The sequence below is a fragment of the Anolis sagrei genome, chromosome 1 (assembly GCF_037176765.1).
Source record: "Anolis sagrei isolate rAnoSag1 chromosome 1, rAnoSag1.mat, whole genome shotgun sequence".
Taxonomy (NCBI): domain Eukaryota; kingdom Metazoa; phylum Chordata; class Lepidosauria; order Squamata; family Dactyloidae; genus Anolis; species Anolis sagrei.
Window position 1 is genome coordinate 59,828,661 of NC_090021.1, and position 14,533 is coordinate 59,843,193.

Below are 14,533 nucleotides of genomic sequence, written 5' to 3' on the forward strand. Positions count from 1 at the left end.
CTTTACTTATCTTACTAAAGTTACAGTGTCTTACTGTTCCCACTCCCTGCAGCTGTTTCTCAGTGTACTTCTGTTATTCAGAAAGGTTAGATTATTTCCCATCAAATTGGAACTATTTTATTATTTATGTATTTAAAATGTTTATATTCCAAAGAGGACTCAGGGCGGAGCACAACATACAAACGGCAAACATTCGATGCCGGGACATGAATTCCCCATATGCATACCTAAACATTAAAACATCTGTCTCAACATTAAAATACTGTTTATTGCAATACCAGTGTTAGAGACCCTAAATTTGGGTCTTTTTAGGTGGGAGCACGGAAGGATGAAGACAGTCCCAATGAAAGATTAAAAAACAAGGTTTTATTTTAGTTTCTTCATGAAGAAGACGGACAGCCAGGCAACTTGCACAGAAGTTACCTTCAAATGACTGCCGTCCCGTCCCTTGAAAATCTGCAACTTTATATAGCATTAGCATTTTACAAAACAGAGAGCTCAGGGAAAACACCTTTTATGCAAAAAATAATTTTAACCTTTTTGATGGAAAAGTACCTTCTGTACAGGTGGCCTCTGTGTTTCGAAAACAACATTTTTTAACCTTTTAATTAAAGAAAGTACAGGAAACCACAACGACTTCCTGTCTGCACTCTGTTATATTTCAAAGCTCAGCTTATTGCTAAAATTGCTGGTTTTGTTTGCTTTTACCCAAAAGCCCCTTACTCAGAGACCCTTGAGGCTTTTGTTTGCTTTTACCCAAAAGCCCCTTACTCAGAGACCCTTGAGGCGTACTTCACCAGGACCATTCAAAAGAAGTTCAAAGCAATTTCCCATGTGAACCAGGGCCAACCTCATGAAGGAAATTATTAGCACAAAAAGGTAACAAACAGCTACTCACTATCTGGACCAGTCAAGCATACCTTTGTATAGTCTGTCTGGGGATAGCAGCTAGTATGAATGGAGAGCAAAACAGAACTGACATTTCCTCAACACGTTCCTCTCAGTGTGGTGCCTTGTGTAGCAGGATTGGATACACACTGAAAGCAAATGAGTATCTCTTCCTTCTAGCAGATGCTTTGTTTTCTGATTTCAGTTTGATTTTTCTGTGCACAAAGACCAAAGGCCCCAAAATCTTACTGCACTTGAGACAAAATAAGAGTTTTGATTGACATGGCAGATGGGCTTGGGGCAGAACATGCCTTGTTCTATCCTGTAGTGATAAACATCACTGTTATCTGGCTAGCAGCAAGCCAAGATGTCATGCTAGAGATGGTGGAAATCATGAAGTAAATTCTCTCACAAATAATTCAATGTGTACTTCCTCTTCTCACATACATTTTGATGCAACTGTAAACATATCAGTTCATTTCCTGTATCATATGATAGCAGGCTTTTGCATTTCAATTCTGAATCCATGAGATGCAAGTATCAATCTAGATCCGAAATGTGTGCACTGATGTGGGTATTTGTTTTGTTTTAGTGTGATAAATCAGAACACAAAGCAGATTATACTGTGCTTTTCATCTTTCTTGCCTCCCTTGAAAATGTGTTGAGATTTTTTTATCATGTCAGAATGGACTTGGGAAACTGCAAGTCACTTCTGATGGGAGAGAATTAGCCGTCTGCAGAGACGTTGTCCAAGGGACATCCAGATGTGTTACCATCCTGTGGGAGGCTTCTCTCATGTTCCTGCATAGGAAGCTGGAGCTGACAGATGGGAGCTCACCCTGTCTCACAGTTTCAAACCACAGACCTTCTGGTCAGCAGTTCAGATGCACAAGAGTTTAACCCATTTTGCCACCACAGCCCTAGCATGTGTTGAGATAGTCAAACTAGAATTACATTTGAAATATAAAATGAGCATCTAAATATACCATGTTGTGTGTCTTCCATTCATTTCCAACCTATGCCAGACCTAAAGAAACTATTCATAGAGTTGTCTGGAGAAGATTTATATAGATAGTGTTTACCTTTGCCTTCCTCTGATGTTGAGAGAGTGTACCTTGCCCAAGGTCATGCAGTTTCATGCTAAACAGGGATTCAAACCCTAATTGTAGTCCAACTCTCAAACTGCTACACTATGCTGACTCTCCCCTACATATGCACATCACATCATAATGTGTGTGTGAATTTATTTGTATGCATATATATGTTACAAATGCAGCAGAACATACATAGAATCATAGAATAGAATCATAGAATCAAAGAGTTAGAAGAGACCTCATGGGCCATCCAGTCCAACTCCCTGCCAAGAAGCAGGAATACAGATAAAGCCAAGAAAGCAGAGTCACAATTGTGGCTTGGAAGTAAAGAAGGATAAGCAATTCAGGTACTTGTTAATAGGTTTTCTTTCTGGTGTAATGGAGGCAGAATGAAGTTACATTTCAACAGCAACACAATGGCTGGCATTCTAAAAGTAAATTACAATGGCATAAGTTGTGACTCACATTTTTACTTGTGGCAGTTGGTATTCTGTTCTGACTACACATTTTCCAATATTCACCCCCAACCTTACCTTGAAATGAGTGTAGCCTCTCTCTCAACATGGCAATTCTTCAAGGAAGTAACCTGCAGGGATGCCCTGAGGACCTTCAGAGGTCTCTGCAGACTCCTGTTGCAACACATTCAGTGACTGGAAAATAGAAGGATATTATCCTACTGACACCACAAGATGCAGAGCCAACCTCAAGAAATGGGGCTACAAAGTGGAATCCACGACATGCGAGTGTGGAGAAGAGCAAACCACTGACCACCTGCTGCAATGCAACCTGAGCCCTGCCACATGCACAATAGAGGACCTTCTTGCAGCAACACTAGAAGCACTCCAAATGGCCAGCTACTGGTCAAAGGACATTTAATCAACTACCAAACTCACAAATTTTGTATTTTGCCTGTTTGTTTGTTTGCTTTGTTCTGTTAGAAATGTAATATAATTGACTGGTTGCCCTGACACGACAAATAAATAAATCCTACTGACACCCAGAATTTTTGGGAATTCCGTACTGACCACGTTGAAGAGACAGCACAGCTTACAAATTGGAACTTACATCAGGACATATAACTAGCCTTGTCTCCAAGTACAGCATCTCAACCATTGTCTGGTAACGAGGTTACTTACTCATGGCAACAACTAACATTTTCTAGATACTTTTAGAAGGACATGGACCAATTTTTGAAAATTGTATGCCATTTCTTACAAGACCTTTTTTTTAAGATAAAGAGAAGTAATCAGAGTAATTAAAAGGAACAAGCAGTACAAGTTACTGATATTATGGTGTAATGACAACACTGTGACAAGTAATGGGCCCTAATTGCTTTTCAAATTAAACTGCCTGCATTCTCAAACAATAGCTAAAGGTCTGGGTTTCAGAGTTATAGTCCTGGAGTATTTGGAGTCAAACCAAATCAAGTTGGAAAGTGTAAAAACAGAATGAGAATGGGGGTTCAACTTTCAAATACACATGAGAGAGGAAAAATAAGACTAATGACAAGAACAGTCTAGGAATCTGGCATAACCAGAGGAGATATAAGTTTGGGGACTATTATGAGAGAAAAACACTGCAGAGTTTCTCAAGATTTCAGGGCTTTGCATCCTATTGTACAAACACCTGCATCATCACTTAGCTTTGTAGTCCCACAAATCAACTGTTAATTGGGCACAAGAGCCGACATTTCAAAAAGCTTTAGTGAAGTTGGTGACATAACTGCCCAAGAGCAAAGAGAAGCCAGGCCACCAAGAGAGGCTGAGCTGAAGGCCACAGAAGGAGCCTTGACTAAATACTGGGGTACTTCTATGAGGCGGACAGATAAGAAGGAAGCCTTAGGAAATAACAGTATGGATCTCCTTGTGGCGACTTCAAAGACTACTAGAGAAACCAGATGAATTCAATTTAAAGGTACCAGGAGAAACAACTGACATAACTTCTAACTGTATGGTAACTTACAAGGACATGTTGAATCTTAAAATCTATAAAGCTCTGTAATATTAATGTACTTTTTAAGGCCAACCTGAATCTGCACTCCAGGAATAAATATCAAGACCATTTCAGAAGGAGTTCTCTCCTCTGAGCAGCTATTAGTGGACTAATCGGTTTGTGGAAGTGGCCCAGCAAGCACTCCCATTATTGACCAATGTCTCGGTGCTTATAAAGTGAGTCACTCATTCTTCCTTGTCACAGTTGCATCCAACCCCGTATCTCACAGTGCCATGGAGATTAACTGATGACACTGTATGAAAGCCATTCATCCAAGACAGGCATAAAAAGAGAAAAATTACTTTTATTACAGTATACTTTTAAAGAGAACACTATGCCAAATAAGCTCATTCTCACAAGTGGCAATGGAGGAAAACTGAGATATGTGCAGGTGAGTGATACTGGAGTCTGGTCAAGATGGGCAAAGAAACAATATGCTAGAGAGGAGCTACAGCAATTTGCTTTTGTTTGCATCTATAGGGAAGAGGAAGGCCACCTTTCTTGTGCTCTCCTCCCTCCTATATTAAGTGGTTGCAAAATTTGTTTTCACTTTGAATATAGTTCAAAGCAGTTGAATTTGAAGCAGCTGTGGTTAGTTCAGGACAAAGGGAAAAAGTGGGATATTTCAAAAGCAGATGAAAAGGTGGGAAAACAGAGGATTTATATGGACTGTCCCTGCCAAATTGGAATGGTTGGGGGTTCGGAACTGCTTTGTACATATTGACTGGACTCCATATAAACAGAAAAGGTTTTCATTTGGTGATTTAAGTACTAGGGAATTTTGATGGCTGTAGTCCCAAAATTACTTTTCCAAGATTAGACTGGAGCAAGTTCCTAGCATCAGATTTATTTATTTATTTATTTATTTATTTATTTAGAGCATTTGTATCCTGTCCTTCTCAACCTCCAAAGGGGGACTCAGGATGGCTACAATTGGCAGTCATTAGGTGCTGATAAAGAAACAATTAGAACACAACAATTCACATAAACAAGTCAACAGCAATAAAAATACATTTAAAATATTGGCCCTTAAAATATTAACACAATCACGTCTGAGTCTGCTAATCCAAATCCACGTGGAGACCAGCATTGTACTTGGCCATTTCCAAATATAGCTCATGGACTCCCATTATAAATGTCTTTGTGTGATTGTGTATGTGCGTAAAGATATAAATGTTAAAGTAACACTTATTTTGTTAATTGTACGGTGTCTCTTAAACATGGCAGAAGTTAGGGCAGAGCTTTCCAAATGATGCGTCATGACACATTTGTGTGTTGGCTACATTGTGTAGATGTGTTGCACAAACAGAGTGAGAAACCTCTGAGCCTATGTGAAATAAGCAACAAATCATATATTTTAAAAAATATACATGAATGTTTTTGATGAGATATATTGCGTCCCCCATACATTTTGTTATTGCAATTTCTGTCCATATCTTATAAGAGGCTGATTTAATTTCTGGTTAGCTAGCAACACTGAAGTACTGTGTTGTGAAATGAGGCATGCCTAAAAAGTATGTCACCAACATGAAATGTTTGGAAAGCTTCTTTGCCTTCTTAAAATAAGTAAGATTTACACTACAGTACACATGGAGAGTACTATAATTCCATGTTAATTGCCATGGTTGCATCCTATGGAATTCTAGGAAAGGTTGTTTAGGGATACCCTGAAGAAGCTCATTGGCTGATAAGTCTACATCCTCCTTTCTCCACTTTTAGTCCCAGGATCCCCTAAATTGTTGCCTTGGTAGTGAAAGTGGAATCACAGTGCCATAACTGCCCCAGGGATGCCACAGAGAAGGGAGGAAGTGGATCACAAGGATACTGAAAGAATAGCCAAGAAGTTGCCAGCCCACCTTCTAAAACATTTTAAAAGCCATAGAATAGATGGTAGGGCTGGCAATAAGACCAAATAAAAAAGGATGTCTTTTTCCTTTTGATGGTATGTATGGGAGGAAGACGATAAGTCAGGCAAACACTCAAGCTCCCAAATGACAAATGTAGTCAAGCACAATATTATTTGCCCTGCTCAAGAATCCATAGCCCGTGGAGTTAACACTCAGCTGTGTGCCAAGCTGATTTGAGCCTCCTGAACTTTAGCATGTTAAATGGCTTGGGGTGTTGAGGGGCAGCGAAGGGAAAAAGTTAAAAGTCATACCAGTTTCCTAGAAAGGAGTGTTACCATGGTGACAGCTAAAGTATTCAGATTTTGAACAATGTAAGCTTTCAAGTAGCCTCTCAACTTTCACTCCTTGGAGAAGGAATTCCCATGATTGGACATGTTGTAAAGGGCTTTTGGGAGTTGAAGTCAAATGACATTTAAGGGCCCTGTTTTGGAAATCTTTTAGAGTAGTGGCTTGCTGTGAGTTTTCCAGAATGTCTGGCCATGTTCCAGAAGCACTCTCTGCTAACGTTTCACCCACTTGGTGGCGTAGTGGATTACGCCCTTGTCCTCCACTGGCCCATCAAGCAACTCTTTGCCTAAAGTAGTTATAATACCTAGATTGTGTGTTCTTCCTCAGTAATTGCCATCGTATGACATTTTGATGTCACTAGGCTGCATGTGGCCCAGTTTTCATCTTTGAAATATTGGAGAGTATGGAACAAAATGTCCTGATTAGGGACTATTTTGGACCTTCCTGCTAGATTAAAAGACTGAGCCCTGTGTCCCTTTATGTGATGTTTCTTCCACACACAGAATACATTTCTGCATAAATGTTTTGTCCATATAACCTAGGCTTCTCTGATCCTGCCGATGATTGCACGATGTGCTCATTTGCCCTGTGGAAATGCTAGTCAGCACAATGTTTCCTGCTACATGTGCATTTGTCTAACACATAAAAACATCTTAAAAGGGCCAGAAATGATAATTTGTCTTGACTGAGGCTTCCTTGAAATTGCTTCATTAGCCATTCTCATTTGCACTGCATAATATCCAAAGCAGCAGTTCTCAAAATTTTCCTTCCTTGCTCCTTACTGGAAAAGTGTTGTGGTATTTGGCAGATCACTTAATAACCATTTTGTGTTGTACAGAACAAAGTATATACTTCCCTCATATCAAGTTTTGCAGGGCAGGCCTCTCATATACCCCTCAGAGAAAAATAAAGGAATCTGCAAGACAACTGCTTGAAAAGTGTGTCCTCATTTATTAAACTTGGTTAAAAATGTGAATGATGCTTAAGGTATCATTCTAATACATACCAAGGACTGCCCCTTTCAATACTGCCCCTGTAATGTTACAGGTGCAGCATCACAAGGGTTTCCACTCTAGGTCTCTGGTTTTGGCACTAAAATCTCATGATCTGGAACAGCCCTGACCAGGCAAATGAGAGGCAACCAAGTTAATAACTGGAGTGACAAACTGGAAACAAACAACTCCTACGTTACGTCAGCTCCACTGGTTGCTAGTTTGCTACCGAGCACAATTCAATAAACGGCCCTGGCCCAATTTACCTGTCAGAATGCATCTCCCTCTATGAATCCTCATGGAGATTAAGATCCTGTGGGGAGGCCCTGCTCTCCCTCCCACCACTGTCACAGGCGTGATTAGTGGGGACGGGAGAGAGGGCCTTCTCAGTGATTGCCCCTCGGCTACGGAACTCTCTTCCTGGTGAGATTAGATCAGCCTCCTCCCCCAGATCTTCACAAATATGGTAAAAGCTTGGCTGTGGTACCAAGCTTTTGGTATAGTGCAATAAGACAGCAATAGGAAACCTTACTAGATTCAATGCGGATGATCAAGACAGTTTTAAACAGTGAATTTTAATATCGAGATAAATAATTTTAATGCTTATGTATGTATATAATCTGTTTATATTCCGACATTGAATGTTTGCTGTTTGTATGTTGTGCTCCACCCTGAGTCCCCTTTGGGGTAATCTGAGTAACTTTTGTTTACTATGGTTAAAGTTAATTTCCTTATTACAAACATCATGATTCTGTAGCCAGGCTATTTAAAAGAAACCATTTTTTTGGGGTAGATTACACCAGTGCTTTATTATGAAAACTGCAAACTCTGGCTCAATGCCTTGTTTACCTGATAATCTGGCCTTAGAATGTATCTGCACTAGAATGAATCCAGTTGGACACCACTTTAAATGCCATGGTTCAATGCTATGGAATTATGGGAGTTGTTATTTTAAAAGACCTTTAGCCTTCTCTGCCAAAGACTGCTGGCGCTCCACCAAACTACAGATCCCAGGACTCCATAGCATTGAGTCATGACAGTAAAAATGGTGTCAAACTGCATTAATTCTGGGTTGCTGTGAGCTTTCCAGACTGTATGGCCATGTTCCAGAAGCATTCTCTCCTGACGTTTTGCCCACATATATGGCAGGTATCCTCAGGGGTTGTGTGGTCTGCTGGAAGCTAGGCAAGTGAGGTTTATATATCTGTGGAATGTCCAGGGTGGGAGAAAGAACTCTTGTCTGCTTGAGGCAAGTGGGAATGTTGCAATTGGCCACCTTGATCAGCATTTAATGGCCTTGTAGCTTCAAAGCCTGGATGCTTCCTGCCTGGGGAATCATGGTCCAGTGATTCTGGCCATAAAAGCCTTTGGCAATGCATTAATTCTGTAGTATATAATGCACCCTTAGGCAAAAACGGGAGCAAGAGGGAGAAGAAGAAAGAGCAAGAAGATAATCAATTGCAGGATCAAATACAAGTATCCCCTCAACTGTTTTATAACCATTTCACTAACCATATGAACATATATTGTGATTCACCAGAGACCCAACACAATGTGTGCGATTTCTCTCATACATGCTTGACCTCTGGTGCAAGGACAAAATCCAAGTGGGTTTTATGTAGTCATACCAAGTAAAATCCCAAGCTTATTTGTGTGGGTGAGTCTGACTGCATCTCTAACACCAAATAAATGTAAATAGTGCTACTATTAATGAAAGTGAGAGCATGGAGCAAAGGGTTTTTGATCTATATGGAGGAAAGTCAATAAAGTGTCTGCCTAGAAATTGGTCCTGGCCATATCTGATAATGTGCAGCTGCAATTCAATAGATAGCTGCATCTCTCCCTATGGACCTCTGCCTGCTTTGTAGCTCGGCTCCTCCTTCAGGTATTCTGCCATCTGCGAGATAAACACATAGCACAAGCTGAAGCGTAAGGTAGCATTGTCAAGGGAGGGGGTGTTTTGCTTTTTGATGATGACAGACATTTTGAAATAATGAGCATAAAGATGTGGAGAGCTGTACCCCGTAAAGCTGCTTTTATAGAGATTGAAACACCATCCATTCTTGAGTCACAATAACTGTTTGAGGACTGTGCAAAAAGAGCCAAATCCTGGTCATGTTATATGATATCCTTGCAAATGTAGATGCCCAATTTTAGCTTCGTTGTTATAATGATTCCATTTGCTGCATTGGTTTTCTATTAATTCCTAGCTCCAATTTATGGTGCTGATATTTGTCTAAAAGGCTGTAGACTGTTTGAGACCGGGTTTTCTGAAGGTCCTCCTACACCTCTTTAAGGACCCTTCCACACAGCCCTATATCCCAGAATATCAAGGCAGAAAATCCCACATCTGAGTGTGGACTCAGATAACCCAGTTCAAAGCAGATATTGTGGGCTGTGTTGAAAGGCCCAAAGATCACCTTACGCTGTCTTAATGATAACTCCCTAAAAAAATCATGTCAGAAAAAACTGCAAGTTGCTTCTGGTGTGAGAAAATTGGCCATCTGCACGGACATTGCCCAGGGGACGCCCGGATGTTTTACCATCCTGTGGGAGGCTTCACTCATGTCCCCGCATGAGAAGCTGGAGCTGACAGACAGGAGCTCACCCTGCTCCTTGGAATTGAACCACCAACCTTTCGGTCAGCAGTCCTGCTGGCACAAGGGTTTAATCCATTGCGCCACTGGGGGCTCACTCTCTAAATGACAACTGGAGATATACCAAGAACGAAGCCAATTCTCTGTTGGCCCCACATGTTTTGAATATCTTCCGTCAGATGCATGTATGACCCCTTTTAGATGGCTTTTTAGAGGATATCCAGCTTGGGTTTGATTGATTATAACAGGGCTGTTAAAACATTGTTGTTTTATTTGTTATCTTCTTTTTTAAATGATCCAACTGTCAATGAAAACTGCTTTAGAATTGGATTGGATATTTTGTATTTTTAACTAAGTTGTAATCTACTTTGTGAAGGTTTTAATTCTTTGAAATGGACTGTAAGTCTTATTATATTTGGATCTTCAATGCTTTTTGATCCCTCCCCACTAAATGAATACTATTACGTATTGCATACTATTTTTAATTTCAGGAATTACTATTGAGATTTTGCAACTCTTTGGTCCTCTTGGGACATGGTTAGCAAATTTTTGTTTCACTTCTTTAATTCACAGAGCCTTTAAAAAAGCCAAAGCGGTCCTAAATACAACCCTGTTGTTCAAGTTTCTCTTCCCAGTTCAAAATTGGTTCAGCTATTAGTCACAACAGTTGAAGAAATTCTATTTGCCAATTAAATCTTGGAAATCTGGTAGAGAGGTCTTTCATGTTTTGCTCCCATGCCTTGCCTTAGAGGAGAAAATACATGGAGAACAGATTTGTGTTACTTTCAGACTCAACAACCTTTTTAATGAAGCATCTGCTGTCAGCAGGATTAATAGCAAGAAGCAGGCCAAGGCACGAAGGACCTGTCCAACAGCGGAACTCGAGCAGATTTGCTTGTTTACACCCAGATTAGTTCTGCTTCTATAATTTCCTTTCCTTCTCCAAAATGAGAAAATTGCACAGCTCTCAACAAGATGATAATCAATTGTCCATCACCATTGCTGACTTGTTTTCCAGGAGAATCTAAGCTACAGATACTTAAGAGCCCCCGCTGTTCAAATCAAACATGCCTTTAAACGAGACGTTTGGTCTAAAGGTGCCTGCAGAGAATGAAGTGGAAGGGAAAAATCCTGCATTGGTGTAACTGGGTAGGATGTGTGTTTGTGTGAATCCACTGTGGGTTGCATTCTTTCCAAGACACTGGACCAATTTTAGAACTAGGTTTCAGGACCTTGAGTAGTATATTTCAAGTTCGGACTAAAGCCCAAAGCAGATTCACTGACCCTATGACATGAAAGCTATCAACTGCTACTCCCTAAGAGACTCATGTTTGAATAGCCCTCCTGAAAGCAAAATTAATAAAATAATATCAAGAATGAATATTTAAAACAGCTGTGACTACCTACACCCAGTAGTTAATCTGAACTTGAGCACACACATTGAATAAATGGTAGTCAAAACTCAAATCGCTTTCATTGATTCAATATGTCTCCTTTTAGTTGGGGCAATTTACTCAATTCAGGCCATAGGAAGCTGCTTTCTACCAGAAGACACCATCTATTATTTTGTCTTTCTTTCTGGAGGTGCTTAATCGAAATAACTTAAAAGAGTTTCACAAATGCTTTCCTATATCTGCTGTCTTAACTTGTATGAGTACATTCTTCCACTTTGGCCTTTAATAATATCATATTTTGCTAAATGTATAGGTCAAGCCCCAAACATCAAGCTTTAGGATTCATCGGGATGCTGCCGTTGCACTGTTTGGATGACTCCGGGAAGAGTCCAAAACCCAGGCAATAGCTTGGAAAAGTGTCATAAGGAGAATAGATACGAAGTTGACACTGACCTTGGAATTGAAAGACAAGACCACATGATCAAACAAAATTGGTCCACCATTATTCTTTGTGGCTGAGCCTCCTCAGAAATCATCAAACAAAAGTTTACAAGATGATCCAGCAGTAATATATATCAGGATAGCTATCTCTATTGAGACCTCGCAGGAATAATAAAGGAATTTGTCTTGTAACTATCTACTTTGGAGTAAGGTCTTCTGAATACATGGTGGTGACTTCGAAGTATACTTTGTTCTCTTAAGACTCTTCATAATGGTATTTCAATGATAATAGATGGGGAAATTAATGTTTTCTTTTCCCTGAAATTGGCTTCATGTAAGAAGAATTAAAAGCTTACCTGCTAAGATGAAGGGCTTCCTTATACCTTAAAATTCATTTAAGTCTATGAATGTGGAAGTTTTGAGGTCTAGACCTCAAAGAAATGCTATATTTCATTGTTTTTGTTTGTGCCTTTAAGGTGTGTCTAGTATGAGGATCCAAAGATGACCCTAGCATGGTGTTTTTTGGAGCTATGTGTAACTCAGCCAAAGTCATCCAGTGGATTTCCATGGTTGGATGCAGAGCTGAACCCTGGATTCCAAAGTTGGAGTCTAACCCTCAAACCACTACACATTTTTGGCTCTACTTATTCCTCTTAAAAATCATTTTCCAAGCTGTTTTAAGACATAAACTTTCAATCACCATGATACTTTTGGGATTTTAAAATGGATTTGAATGGGAATACAGGTTGAAACGATAATATATTCAAAATCCAATTTGTCCATCATCCATCATGGGGGGTTTTTTTTGGTCGTGTCAGGAGCGACCTGGTGTGAGAGAATTGGCCGTCTGCAAGGACGTTGCCCAGGGGACGCCCAGATGATTTGATGTTTTTGTCATCCTTGTGGGAGGCTTCTCTCATGTCCCCGCATGAGGAGCTGGAACTGATAGAGGGAGCTCATCCGCCTCTCCCCGGATTTGAACCTGCAACCTGTTGGTCTTCAGTCCTGCCGGCACAGGGGTTTAACCCACTGCGCCACCACAGATACATTTAATCAGATACATTTAATCTGATGGTTAAATGTATTCAACCTTGCTCCACACACAAAATTATTCCAAATATTGTATTTAATTACTTTCAGGATATGTGCAGTAAAATATATAAAAACATAAATAAATTTTATTTTTAGACTTGAATCTTATCTTCTAGATAGCAGAACAGTAGAACAAGGAAATAGAACTATCTGCCCTGAGTCCCCTTGGGGAGATAGGGCGGAATATAAATAAAGTTATTATTATTATTATTATTATTATTATTATACTGACACAAAAACACAGTATGTCACAGCAAACAAGATCTATATGCTGGATTTTGTATCACAAAATCTCAAGTCAAACACTTCCCAAGTGTCTAGGACGGTGTGATATTATTATTATTATTATTATTATTATTATTTGAATCACAACAAGATGAATCCACAGCAGACAAGATCACTCAGTTGGTTGTTATATTCGATCACATGTCAGACACTTCAGAAGTGTCTAGGACTGTGTGATGTATTGGCGAATAATGCGTGTAGATCCTAGTAAGGTGGCCTTCTGCAGTTGGCAGATGGTAATTTTGTCAGCGCCGATTGTGTTTAAGTGCAGGCCAAGGTCTTTAGGCACTGCACCCAGTGTGCCGATCACCACTGGGACCACCTTGACTGGATTGTACCAGAGTCTTTGTAGTTTGGTCTTTAAATCCTCATATCGTGTCAGCTTTTCCAATTGTTTCTCATCAGCCCTGCTGTCACCTGAGATTGCAAAATCGATGATCCATAATTTGTTTTTTAACACGATCGTGAGGTCAGGAGTATTGTGCTCCAAAACTCTGTCATTATTATTATTATTATTATTATTATTATTATTATTATGCAGCATGAGCAGCAAAGGAGACCAAGAAACATGTGAAGTCACTGCTGAAAGAGATACCTGTTGTAAACATTACTGTAGTTCTTGTGAATATTCAGCAAATGAATATTAATGGAGAAGTCCACCCACCCAAAAGAAAAGATGCGGAATTGAAAACAATTCATTTTTGGCAACAAAAAAAAATACAATTGGAGGGGTCAATTAAACAGAAGCAGTGAAGCTCTGATCAGTTTTGACACCATCATTTAAAGTTTGGCCAATTTTGACATCCATCACTTAGATGAAATAACTTGTCGAAACTATTATCTAATTGGAAATGTAACCAATGTATCCATAAATGTATAAAGGCATGCAAGCAAAATTAAGTTAATGCAGCATCGCCCTCTGGTGGCTTGAGTAGATATGTAAAGATACTACTACAGATAGACTTTTGGTCCCTCAAAAATATTGCAGCTTCTCCTGAACTCAACAGTGTACACTTATCTGCAAGGGGAAAAAAATCAACCTGTTACAAGATTTAACTTATTTTCAACTATTAGATAATTTAATTTTTGAAAACTATAATGAGCTAAAGTGAGCAAATACTCATGTCCCTATTTGTTTCCAATAATGTGCATATTTACCCATATTTACCCATGGCACAATGGATAGGTTTGGTTAATTCAGAGATGTGTCTCTATAAATCAGTTCAATTCACTTGAATGTAGGGCTCATCTGTACTGACTGCTCTTGGGGAGGTTGGTTTGGAACCAGTTTGGCAGAAACTGTTTTTGCTGTGCAGGTGATTAGATTGAGTCGAGGGGCCACCACTGAGAAGACCCTGTCCCTTGTCCCCACCAATCGCGTTTGCAATGCAGGTGGGATCGCGAGCAGGGCCTCTCCAGATGATCAAAGAGATCGTGTGGGTTCGTATAGAGATGCAGTCACGCAGGTAGGCGGGTCCCTAACCGTTTAGGGCTTTGTAGGTAAGTACCTGCACCTTAATTGGGACTGGAAAATGAACAGCAGCCAATGGAGCTCCTTAAACA